At 36.4% G+C, this 13,035-nt stretch overlaps 1 protein-coding gene across 1 annotated transcript in view; it reads left to right on the top strand.

Moving 5' to 3' along the window:
- FAM83B (family with sequence similarity 83 member B) overlaps positions 1–13,035 on the top strand; it is a 41,009-nt gene that overhangs the window by 15,281 nt on the left and 12,693 nt on the right. The gene's annotated exons all lie outside the window — the stretch shown is intronic.

Raw genomic sequence — 13,035 nt, 5'->3', positions numbered from 1 at the left:
CTAATATCCTCTAGAACTAGCTAAAAATATTTTTTTGAGTGATTCACATGCTTTTTTAGTTCCATGCATTTGTACAGATTCAACAACCTTTTTCATCCTTAAAAAAAAAGGGGGGGGGGGGGAATGTTATTCTTTGTCTTCTTGTTGCTAAATATAAAAGTCCTGTGATTCAAAGCATTGGTCTAAAACTTGGAAAACTTGCATACAAATTTCTCGTAGTCCACAAACTTCCTATTTATCTTCTGCAAGTTATTTTGACTTAGTTTCTCAAAGTTGTTTAAGTTCTTTAATCCCACAGAAACTAAACGCTTAGCGTGCTTCTCTATAAAATGTGAACATTTTATAGCATTTTCAAATCTCAGAGTGATTCATGAAGACAAATACATAGTCTGAAGTAATCATTAACTAGGGACAATGAATACAGTATCAAGTACTTAAAGCAGAATCCACCTTCTCAAGTGCTTCTTATAGTTTGAAACTTTATATTTCATGTCAACCATTTCCGTGTTTGTTCTTGTCCAAGAGGTTGGTTGGTTGTGAGTTTGCTTTAGCCTGCTCAAGTGGAAATATTTCAGCCATATCCACATAGGCAGTGGAGCATCGTGCCCTTCGTTGTCTGTGTCCTGCTGTTACTTTTTTCACAGTAAAAACTGAGAGAAACAAGGAAATATTTTTGTTGATGTTGTTTAGTCAAAATACTGTTTCTGACTTAGGTCGCATTGAATGCAGTGAATGCTCTATGTGTCCGTATGAATCCATGTAAAACTCCTGAAAGTTTTAGTGCTGCATACCAGACAGTTGGTTCATTGCAAAAACTGTTTCCAGGTCAACTAAGATAAATATATATATTACATTTTTTAATGGAGTTCTTTCCTGACAGCTGTACCTCAGGTACTCTAGCAAATGCGGATTGTACCAGAGACAGATCTAGAAAGAAAGACTCCGAAGAACAGCAACTGAGCAAGAAAAAAGGGATAAAAGCAATCCTATTCTTGCACCAGAAATGAGTGTTGTTTTTTTGACACCTTTTACCACTGTGAAATGTTTTGGGTTTTTTTTTTAATCTGAATGAGGCTAATATTAGAATTTTCATGTTTCTTTTTCAGTCAATGTGTATGTGCATGCATTCCTCTACATGCATAGCTACACACTGCATTATAGAAAACATTTTTAGGGATGTACACATAAAGAGAATGCATAACAATCTAGTATGGAGAATTCTTACTGGCATGAATTTGGAAAGGGCAGGTTACTCAAGGGGAGATCTTTCCTGAGATCAGAAGGATACTTCAGAAGAACAAATGCTTATTTGAAAGGTACTATTTTGCATCAAAAGGTAGTTATTTTCCAAAGTGTTCTTGGAAAAAAATTTTTACCTCTGCCACAGAGGTATCACAGGTTCTTATCTCCATCTTTATTTCAAGCAACGCAAGTCAAATGCCTTGCTGTGCTATTAGCATGCTTGGTACATTTTTTAAGAGCAAGTTTTCCAGCGAAATGTGGCTAAATGTAAGTCCGTGGGTGGCATGCTCAGTGGTGTTTCTATCTTTATTCCTTAGTTCCTTATGATTAGGAGATTGGTTCCTTTTTGATGGCAAAACAAGTGAATTAAATCTTCGATCTCTCCACCCCTCATGATGGCTTGCATAAATACCCCTGAGGTATACATCTGTTTAGCATGGAAATGATTTTTGGCTGCAAGTACTTCAATGAGACGCGGGCAGCAAATCTCTCAAAGAAAACTGCTTTAGAAAGTTACTTAAGAGCTGCAGTAGGAGCTGCTGAGACTGTTTCTCCTTCATTCTTAAATTTAGGTGCCTTCTGTGATGTTTTAAGAGACTGAAATTCTATTGCTCCTTTGCCTGCTGGGAGTTTTCCATTTTTTTGCTGGTGTTCAGCACATGCGTCAGGATTCGTTCTTTAGTTATCATTACCCAATGTATACGGGGGGGTGTAACAGACATATAATATGCATTAGAAAGAATATAGAACAGGAATGATCTCACATACAGTAGTACAATGGAAGACTTGAGATAACATGTTTCTTTTCTATGCATTAATAAAACCCCATTTATTTACCATGTTGGTTGCTGGCTCAACGGAGTATAAAAGATTCAGTTACTTCCACCCAGAAAACTCATTTATTTTAGTAAGTTTTGTTCATTTTATTTATTCATGAGTGAATGCTGCAGATTACCCTTGTGAGGATGAGAAGGAAGAGAGCAGACCACGAGCGTGAGCTCCCAGTGCCCGTCGGTGGCTGAACGGGAGCGACTGGATCCCAGAATCCCGACCCGCCGTTCAGCCGTTGTCTCTTCTTCCCTAGCTACATCCCAGAAATGGCCTGAGAGTTTGATTTAAGAACAGCCTGCAAATACACTGAATACACTTTTAAACACTAAAAATAAACATTTATATTTAAATGAAAAGACTAGTAGATATCAAAGATGATGCATTGTGATTATCTGCTCTGACTTTATCACAAAGACCAAATAATCTTTCCGGTGATTTTACATAATTGCAGAATCAAATTGCAAATGATGAACTAACACTTCTCCTGTGGCCTTGCTGAAGGGCTGTGTGTTGATCAGTGAGAGCTCATTCTAATTGCATGTACAAAAAATAGCTCCGGTGTCATCACGATTATCCTCATGCTGTATGGCTTGTAGTCTGACAAAGGTGGTAAGTCAAAATTCAGCTCACATTGAGAGCGAAAGATCAGCTCAGCAAAACCTGGCAGCGTAAGAAATGTTTTGTTCTTTTTTTTTTTTTTTTTTTTTTTAAGAAAAATCTTGGTTTTATTCCTTTCTTTTGTCTACTGATTTGCTACTCTCTCACTCTCTGGGGAAGATTCACCTTTGGACAAAAATGATCAGATTTCCCTTAAAAAAGCTTTCAAAGGGTTTTACAATTGAAATAATTTTTAAAATAAAATGTTTTTTAAAAATAGTAGTACGAAAATTATAACTCCTTCAGCTAGTAGGAAATTTAATTGTAATTTCTCTCCTTTTCCTGTTTTTTAATTGCTGCACTTGATTCAGGAATTAGACTTGTTTAGTACCTTATTTAGCTCCTATTCACTATCCAGTCCATTGGGATCTACAAGAATTCCAGAATTTCTTATCTGCTTCATCTCAGTTTGCTTCACTGGAGTTTTGAGCATTTTTTTAATTACTTCCCCATTATTTCAGACGTCTTGCTGCATTTGGTAATGTGCACCAAATTTTAAATTTGTTTTTTTTTTCTTGAAAAGCTGCACATAATTACTTATTAACTAGATTAATCTTTTCTTATCTTTAGGACATTCTGCTGATGCTTTTAGACAAGTCCACAGTTATTTTTCTTTTTTTCATCTGATCTGTAATAAATCATCTAGCATGCCAGGGAAATGGATTTCACCCAAAGATCGCATCATGATTTGCAGACAATAGTTAATTAATTAGTTTCTCAACCATTCTTTAAAATAGATGAAATTAAAATGCAGCCTATTAGCACACCATCATTAACAATAAATCGCAACATGAAGTGTAGCTGCTTTATAAGCAAGTGGTGTAATCCATTTCTCTCTAATATCAGTCAAGGTTGCTAAAGCAAAGCAGAGCATAGCTCTGCTGAAGTGACACCATGTTAAAGAAATAAAGAGTTAAAATCATCTGGCTGGCTTGGTGGTTTACCTAATGTTCAGATGTAATTATGGGCCATACAGACATATCCCGAAATATATTATGTCTGTAGTATGTGTTGCAGAGTTCTGATCAGGTTTTGTTGCTGTTGCTTTTGTTAGCAACACAGATATTGCTGTGGGTATTTGTCCAGATATGGTATTTTTACTTGTAAATGCATTTTACTATGTCACGTTTAGCAACTGTCTATCCATTAAACAAAATGGAAAAATTTTAAAGGTGAATATGTGGGATATATATATGTAAGGTCAACAGAGAACTTGTCCAAGTTAAACCCTGAGTTAAACCACCTCACCGTTCATCCTCCTCCATTTATATAGGAGGATCACTGGCTTTCCTTCTTACTGACGCATAACGGACCTGTGAGCAGTAATTGTAAGCAGCCTGGATTATGTATTTTCTGGTTTATGCTAACCATGTTATTAACTAAATTGAGCTCCTTGAACAAAATTAGGTAACGCTATAGGACTTGAGGTGGCAGTGAAGTTAACAGTATCTATAGCAAAAGGTAAAAACTTTGTGGTGAGTATCAGGAAGATACTGTCATAAAATGTGCAGTAAAAAGTGACTTTAAGTTGTTGCTATTTGTGTGATATGTGTATGAACACAGTTAAAACTCATGTCACTATCCAAAATCCAAATCTTTTTCATTCTCAAATGTCACTGACTTTGAAGTTCTTGAGAGGGGTTATGGTGAGAGGAAGGGAGGGAGGAAGAAAGGAAAGAAGGAGAGAAGGAAGGAAGGAAATTCTGCTACAGTGACTTTGCATACACCTTTGTGTCAACCATAGGAATATCTTTAATATCACTGAGCTACAAATTCTGCTAGAAATTCCCACATTCAGTCATAATGTTTTCAAAGGGCAGTTGCTTTAAATACCTCTCCATTACCCATTCTTAAATGTGTATAATTCTGGTGTTTATTACTGACTTTTTAATCAGATATATGAAACTGAACACTTTACAAAATCTGTAATCTTGAAAAAGGATGAAATAAGCAATATTTGAAAATAACTTTTCCCTCTTATCGTTTGCAAAATATATAATTAGCCTTTATTCCTGTGTTTCTTGAATCTTTCATCAGTTTTCCTTTCAGATGTCAGGCGAAACAACCAATTGGTCCACTGTCATCGTGCTGGTTTTGCATATTGAGTGTAAATGCCGTTTTGTGGATGTGGGATTTCCTTGATAGTCAATTTTATTCAAAATAAACAACAGCAGACCAGGGAATTCCTTAGCTGTCTTAAGTGCAAAGTATCCAGGTCTGCTAATTTTTAAATATTTGTCCCTAGCAGATGTTATCTTGCTTCTTATATCTTATTCTTTGGCTAATGGACTGGAATGTTCCTTATTAAACTTATGAGACAGGGACACTATCTATCTTGTTTCCAAGTACCAACAGACTACTTTGGTGTTACCTTCATTATGCCAGGAACTAGGGGAGGTTTTTCACCAGAACTGGTTCAAAATCTTGACTATGGTTCTGCGAGCATTTAATAAAGCCTTCAGAAAGGACTAGCAATTTTTCATTCACATTTTTTTCCTGTATTTTTCTCTCGGACAGTTTCTATAGCATTTTTTCTCAGGAAAAAAAAATGTATCATTTTGAAAAGCAAATTGTATCTACAGAAGACTGACCTCTAACAATTAATTATATAGTTAGTACTTGTTTCTCAATACTGAGTATAATCAGGTCATGTTCATTGGTCTGTAGGCTTCCACTAATTAGAAATCTAGCAATAAAATAAATCTTTTAATTGGGCACTGAGGTCCAAAACAGAGTAGTTTTCCTTTGGATTCAAGGCCTTTTATGCTAGAACCTAGTCATCTGTAATTGGTAGAACTTCTAACAAAGTTCTGCTACTTGCTGCGTGGGTCTTCTCCTGTATGGCTCGAGGACTTCCTGGTACGTGGCCTAGAAGTCCCTCCTAACGCTATGTTTTCATTTTCCACATACTAAAAATGAGACCCTCATTTTTAGAGGGTACCCTCATTTGATGAGGATAGACCCTCATCAGCACTTCCCTGTGGACTGTGGTTAAGATATAGTATATAGGCATTCAGAAATCCCATCTTTTTACATTTTAAGTAACTCTGAAGCAAGTCAAGTTTATGTGCTGACTTGGATCCACTAAATCTTCCTGTTCTTAGAAACAGTAACAACAAGTATTTTTCTTTAAATACTTCATTTCACCTGCTACCATTATTTTTCTTTAGAAAACACTCTTTCCATTTCTGCCTCAAATCCTGTACCTGCCGTTTTTGATTAATTTCTCATTCATTCAATATACCTGTAGTACTTTGAGTACATAGAGTCATTTCTCTAAGAAACAATGAGGGATTTTAGATAGCCTTGTACAACTGAACACTACAGTTACGCTTTAATGAAAATTTTTATCTGTATTCTAAATATACTAGCAGCAGCACTGAATCCAGTAAATGATATTTAAAGAAGTTGTTTATTAATAAAATATAAATGTTAGATATTCACCTCTTCCCATTTCATTTCAGAAACATATGCTGACCTATTAAGGTCTTAAAGACAAACAGTGTACAGCTCTTGCATAAGCAAAATAAGAAAAAAAATATTTTCTGTAGCCTAGAAAAGCAGGTCTGAATCATCTCTTCTTATAAATCTAACCTTAAATAAGAGAATTTTTCAATATTTACAAGTGTCTTGTAACACTTGTTAAATGCCAGCAAAGTTGTCTATTTTAAAGATATGTTGCTTGTTTTTGTAGTTTATAGTCCATAGCCTATAAATGTTCATTAGTATTGTGGTTTTCTATACATTGTCTAGATTTTTTAAATATGTAAACTCTCAGCAAGTGGGATTCAGTGTTGACAAGTTGTTTATGCAAAATTTTTGAGGAAACAGAATGGAGCAGCTGAAAGGCAAACAGGCAAACAGGCAAACCTTGGCATACAGAACAGTTGTAAGCAGGAGCAATTTGAATTGAAATTTTTTTAATGTTTATATCACTTTGTACTTTTTTCCAGAGTTTTAAGGCTGCTTTAAAGCTACTTTTTCCCATGGACTTAGTTGTATATGGCAAATCATGACAGCTGTTTGTAGTTTAAGGTATTGAACGAGTTCTTAAAAGTGCATTAGTAAAACACAGGTTTCCCGTGACCAGGTACAAGCTAGCCTGGAGCTTCTGCTGCTGTTAGGAGTGCTCTGATTGTCTGGCGGAGGTCTGAAAAATGAGACTGGCCTCCAAGGCTGTCAGGTGACATTTTCAATCCTGCATGGCAGATCAAAAAGTAAAGGTTATTAAGAGCTTAGCACAAAGCATGCTTTCATTACTGTTGGCACTTTTAAAAAATAATTAAGGCTTATCACATGGTCGTGCATTGTTTGGTTTTAGGTAATCACTAAGTAATGCACATACGTATAAAGGAGCACCTCTACTTACAAACAAATTTAAAATGAAAACTAAAAAATTATAACATTAGTTCAAGCAGACTGAACATTCCCTAAATATTAAGAGGGTCTGGTGAGAACCCACATGTTATAGCTCTTAATACTCTTTTAAATAAAAGATTATTTCTGACTAAGAAGCGAGTCTTTCAAATTCTTAATAGGGAAAGCTGGGGGCGGGAGAAGTACCTTTTATTTTTTCTCATGGATTTCCCCTCTGATATAGCTGAGTTGTAGGCTGTCAGAAAATCTTGGCATTTCCATTCTGTTTGCTTTCCTTGGAAAATCTTGGTAGCATCCCAAAACAGCAACTAAATAGGAACATTCTGAAGAGCTGAATACAAATATTATAATCGTGCTACCAAACAGGCTGCAGCACACACGAGACTGAGAATGGGATCTGACACAGCAACTACATCACTGGCGAGGGGAGAAAGGGGAGAGTGAGCTCTAGACACACTCCCGTCGTAATACCAAATATTTTCTGTCTTGCTCTGTTAAGTGTAGGACCTCAGCCCATGGCTAATCACAGTGATAGAAAACAGTTTGCTTGCTAAATACCAAGTTTTTTAGTTATCTATAGGAGGGCTGTAAGCAGAAAGGAAAGCGTTAAAATTAAACACCGTGTGTGCTTGTTGTTTCTCTGATGCTTGACCATTCTGTGCAGATTTAGGAAAATGTTTTCTGGCCTGTGGTGGGCCAGTGTCTGAGCAGCAGCTGGTTCTTTGCACAGTGCAAAGCTCTTAGCTCTTTTGTTTCTTCCCAAGGTTAGGTTTATAAATGCTTCTTGGAAAGTCCCTGCTGCAAAGCCCCAGAATATCCCCTTCCTGACTTTCCTCTCTGCAACTTGCTGAAAATCAGTTCAGCCTCGGAGGAAGGAAGCTGCAGAGGAATTAGCATCTCTGCTGCCTGCCGCAGCGAGGGAGGATCTCGTGGTGCCTGTAATTCAGTCAGCTCAGCCTGAGTTAACTTCTTACTAATCCTTCAGCCAGAATAATAACGGCCAAACCCATAGATAACAGATCACATTTAGAGTTATTGCGGATCACTCCCATATGTTTTGCAAGATAACTCATCTGTAAAACTTGTTGCGTGGATTTGAAGTGATATCACTGAACATATAATTTTAAGACAGTAAGTGCATTGTAAGCGTCTGGCTAGTTCAGCCTGCAATAGCTTTCTTAAAGGTAATGCAGAAGGGTGTTGTACCTTCACTTTTCAGGGAAAACAATCTTATCTGCATTTCAGAGAGCTTTTCTTTTGCATTATTTTTAGTTTCATTTGTGGAAGAGCTAACCCTGATCTTCTGATCTGCTATTCAGAGACATGATAAGCTGCACAAATAGTGCCAAGCTGAGCAAGAGACAGAAATGTCACTTAGCTGTCAGAAAATGGTGTGTTCTGCAGACTGAATCTTCCCAGTGTATTTCAAAATTATAAATCATGCCCTTTTTGAGAGCTGCTGTTATCACTGCCGTAACAGTCTTTGCTGCTAGGATCAGAGAATATTTTTCTCATTACTTTTTGCTAGAAAGCCACCCCTTACTCATCTTTATTACATGTTTCTTGGGCAGTAAAGTAGATTACGTACCTACTGATTAGTCTTTGCCATGTGGGCTACACAGTTAAAGTATTTCTGTTGTGCTTTATGCGGTTACCTGTGTTAATAATTTTCTGAGAATAATTTGCATTGATTTTCTATATTGTATTAGCAGAGATTTGTAGAAATCTAATTTACTTTCTGTTTTCTGGCCAGTGACTCTTTTCTTGGTGTTTTTAGTTTAACCAGTGTTCATTGTTGCTGAGTATGTACTAGATTTAGTTTTCACCTTAAAATGCTCATATTGTGTGCGAAGTGCTAGGCTTATCATGGCTTGGTGATCAGAAAATGCATTCAGTTCTGAGCTGTATACTTTGCATATCTTCAGAATTGAGGGCACAAACATTCTTTTTCAGCAATAGGTGGAAAATAAGATAGTGATATCAGCTATCAGAGGCTAGACTGTGGCTTGGTCTGAGGTAGTATAGCTAGCTGCTGTAGTGAAGTGCCAGACTTCACCCTGTAGTTGATTAAAGTGCTTTTAAGGAATGTAATAATGGAAGTATATTAGTAGAAGTACATTAATAGAAGTACATTGTATGGTTATGGTCTGTTGCTCTCTCAATGCTGAACCAATTTAACTAAATTAAATATGATCCTAGGGAGCCAGTTTTGGTGATAATATAGCCCAAGCAGTGACATTAACTTCATGGAAGTTGCAGAAGTGTAAATCATCTGGGTTCCATTACATTGCCACGGTAATTGTGCGAGTGTTGATCACATGCAGATGTTTGATTGCTATTCACATTATTGCATACAGACTTCTGTTTACAGAGTAGGGCTCCCCTGTTATATCGGGTTTTTGGCATTTCATCTTAAGGTTCTGCTAGATTTGCTATGCAGGGCTTTAGCACGTTAACCAGCCGCAAGGTGACCGGAGAGGTTCAGGTGCAATTCGCAATGATTTCGAAGTACTTTTTGCAGTGGAAGGATGCATTGTGGAAACCAGGTCAGAGCTATGTTTAATTTTGAAAATTAATATTGAATTAATGAACCATCATCTTATAGCACTCTGGCATGAGCAGCAGTAAATAATTTTGCCACAAAATATGCCTCTGGATATCAGATGTTTATTAAGATGCTGCTAATACTAATTGCAGCAGGTATAAACTGGATCTGTCTTCTAGACCCCCTACTATAAAAAACAGCAAAACATAACTAGAAAAAAGCAACAGTTTGTAATAGAGATATTATACGCCTGGAAGAGCTCTTTTTCTTGTAAGGTACACCCAGTCAGTGTGCTGGCTGCCTCCTCTTATTAGCAGTAAGGTGTCCAATACTGTATCTCATTTCTGCAGCGTACTGTGATGGCCATAGGTAGGCACCTACGCTCTGAGATAGGCCAATCCGGCATCACAAGGAGATTCTCTCTGAAATAGAGAACGCTGAACGAATTTCAACTATGGTACCAAGGAGAAGGCTTAGGAAAATGGAGTTACATTTCTGTCTGAAACACAGCTCTTTGGTGTTGGGGTGAGGAAAACTGGTGGTGTTCCAGAAGCTCTAATGAAGCCCAACCTAAGAAATGTGGTGAGGATTCCTCCTCTTTACTCTTTATCTGAAAGGAAGATTTAAAAGACAGTATCTGTATGATATCCATTAAAAATGAAAATTAGTGCTTGTGAAAGGACTGAAGATACTGGGCCAGTGAAACTGTCAGTGGTATACAGAAGAAACTTACAGGACACAAGCAGTAGAATGTCTTTCAGTTCATCCATGCTTTAATTTCAACACATCACTGTTTTAAGAGTTGATCTTGATGTCATAAAACAGAATTACCAAGCTAAAATCCAATGATTTTTTTCTCATCAAAATTCTTACCAAAAATGAGAAGAAAAAAACCCTTTCTTTCTCATTATTCTTTACTTACAGTCTCAAATGTGTTCTGTTTATGCCAGCAAGTAACTAATCCCACAGCTGTTATGAGTTAGAGCTTTTATAAAGATATGTAAACATTACAGAATACCAATTTTAGGGTAACTACCTTATAAAGTACTACACTTTATAAGCAAACATCAAGGAAGTTAGTCTACAGAAATGACCTCATCACTGTGACTGTTATCTCCTATCACTGTATATCATATACGTTATTCAAATTTGGCAATCTTCTTCCACCAGCAATTCAGCCTAATAATGTTTGTGTTGGCTAGATTCACTGAGTGTTGCTAAGAGTGACTGAGCAGGCTTAGCGAGGGCTTCCTTCATGACCAACCTTTGGTCTGCAGGGATCAGAGAACGGATGAACAGTCAGTGATCAGATCATGGCCATGGCTTGGCTGCGTGTCCTTAGATCTGTGAGGATTTTTCCGCTACTGCAAGCTTTAGATTTCAGAATATAATGCCCATTGAAAGTCTGCGAGTGAAAGCTGCTTTTTCTTGCAACAGTAGTTTGGTACTTTGTAGAATTCACTGTAAAATTTCTAAGATAAATGGTTTAAGAGTAATTCTACTAGTGAAGATGGAGTACTCTGTTCATCTCTTAAGATACAGTATATCCACATAACTTAAAGAGTAGTGATTATTTTTGCTAGTAGTGCACATGTAGCACTCTTATACCACCAACTTACTGGCCTGCTTGCTTATTTATTTATTTATGTCTTCTTTTCTTTGTAAAGGTATATATGTCAAAGACAGATATGTCCATTATAACCAGCTTTGTTTTTTTTAATTTTATTACTTACTCTTGTTTCTTCTTTTCTGTATCTGTTAATATACAGTTAATGCAATCTTATGAAGGTTCACTTCCAGTATATTAGACTTCATAGCCATAAACCCTACAAACAAGTTAACATATTAGATCCTGCCGTAGGACAATGTCAGAAGGATTTTTGAAGGCTGTGCAGATGACCTGGAATATTTTGTATATTCACCTCAGCGTACACCAATGAGTCTATTCAAAGTCTATCTCCTACATTTATATGGATACCTGAATACAATGAGGAACTATTTCTAAAAGATCTGAAGAAAAGGAAAGGTTAAGAAATTAGAGAGTTGAGGAGGAGAGGCCACAAATACATAGTGAAACAAAACAAAACAATTATTTGAGAATAAACCTTCTTCTTTGATCTTTTTACCTAACATATTTGATCTGTTTTGGCAGATTTCTGCTCAGAGGTGAGTGAAGCAAAACAGAAAAATAAACAGTGTTGCCATGTTCAGTTAACAAGGACTATTTCAGAAACAAGACCAAATAGAAGGAGCAGTCTAAAAATGATGAGATTCTTACAGTCAGGATAAACTTTTATATTTATCAGTCTTTCCTTTCAAATTTAGGTTCAGAAATAATTTGCACTTTTAAGAATCACATTCAGTTTTATTTTCAAAAAATCACTAAAATGAATGAGGTTGTAATATGCCGTATTATCTATGACTTTTGAAAGAAGAATTGAATGACTTCATGCTGTTCAGTTTCTCTGCACCTGATGAATTTGTAAATATGCCTCTTATTGCCAGGTGACGTGTTATGGTAAAGACTAAGTCTTCTAATTTTTAGCGCTTCAGGAGTTGTCAAAGCCATTGTCTCTTTATCTTTCTTAATGACATTGATTATTTACTTTTTTTTATTGTAGGTCAGCTCTCTGGAAGGCATTAATATTTCCAGTATAATAACTACATATTTGGCATAAGTGAGTCTTTTAGTTCTAAGCAGGCAGGATTGAAAAAGGTAATTCAGATGACTAACTGGAGTCATAACTTTTGGTGTGTGCAATATCATTTACCTAATTTTGTGAATGGGTTAAATGTTTCAATTCTAGAATAAAATTAGTGATTATAACTTAATTTAACAACTTCATAACTTACAATGTTAAAATTAAGGTGTAGAGGGTTTAAAAACTGATGAGAATGGTAAAGCAAGGTTACTGTCAAGCCTGCCTTGATACCTGTGAAAGTCTTCATTTGACTGGAATTCGTATGAGCATCATAGAGCATGTCACATCAAAGAAGCCTCAATAGAATTTTTTATGAAGAATCTAATGGATAAGAATATTATCTTTAAAAGTTGCACGCACACCTGTTCATGTGTGATTTCCTCTGACACTTCAATATAATTCTTCTTAAATTGCTAATCAGTTAATAGTCTACTGTCTCCAAAATACCATTAGCAGGACATGTTTTTTCCCAGTCAGAAATACCTGCATTATTTGAGGAATATGTAACTCAATTCCAGTAATTGAGGGTTGAAGGGTATGGATGCCTGGTGTTCAGCACTCTCTGATCTTCCTTAAGCAAATTCTCACCAGCTGGGGGAGTTTCATCCCAATGAGTGTGATGAATCGGTATGAATCCTAGAGTCCTCATTTATTCCTCCTGCTCTTCAACATGTCCTTATT

This window comes from Rhea pennata, chromosome 3 (genome assembly GCF_028389875.1).
Source record: "Rhea pennata isolate bPtePen1 chromosome 3, bPtePen1.pri, whole genome shotgun sequence".
NCBI lineage: Eukaryota > Metazoa > Chordata > Aves > Rheiformes > Rheidae > Rhea > Rhea pennata.
This window is presented reverse-complemented; position numbering and strand designations above follow the sequence as displayed.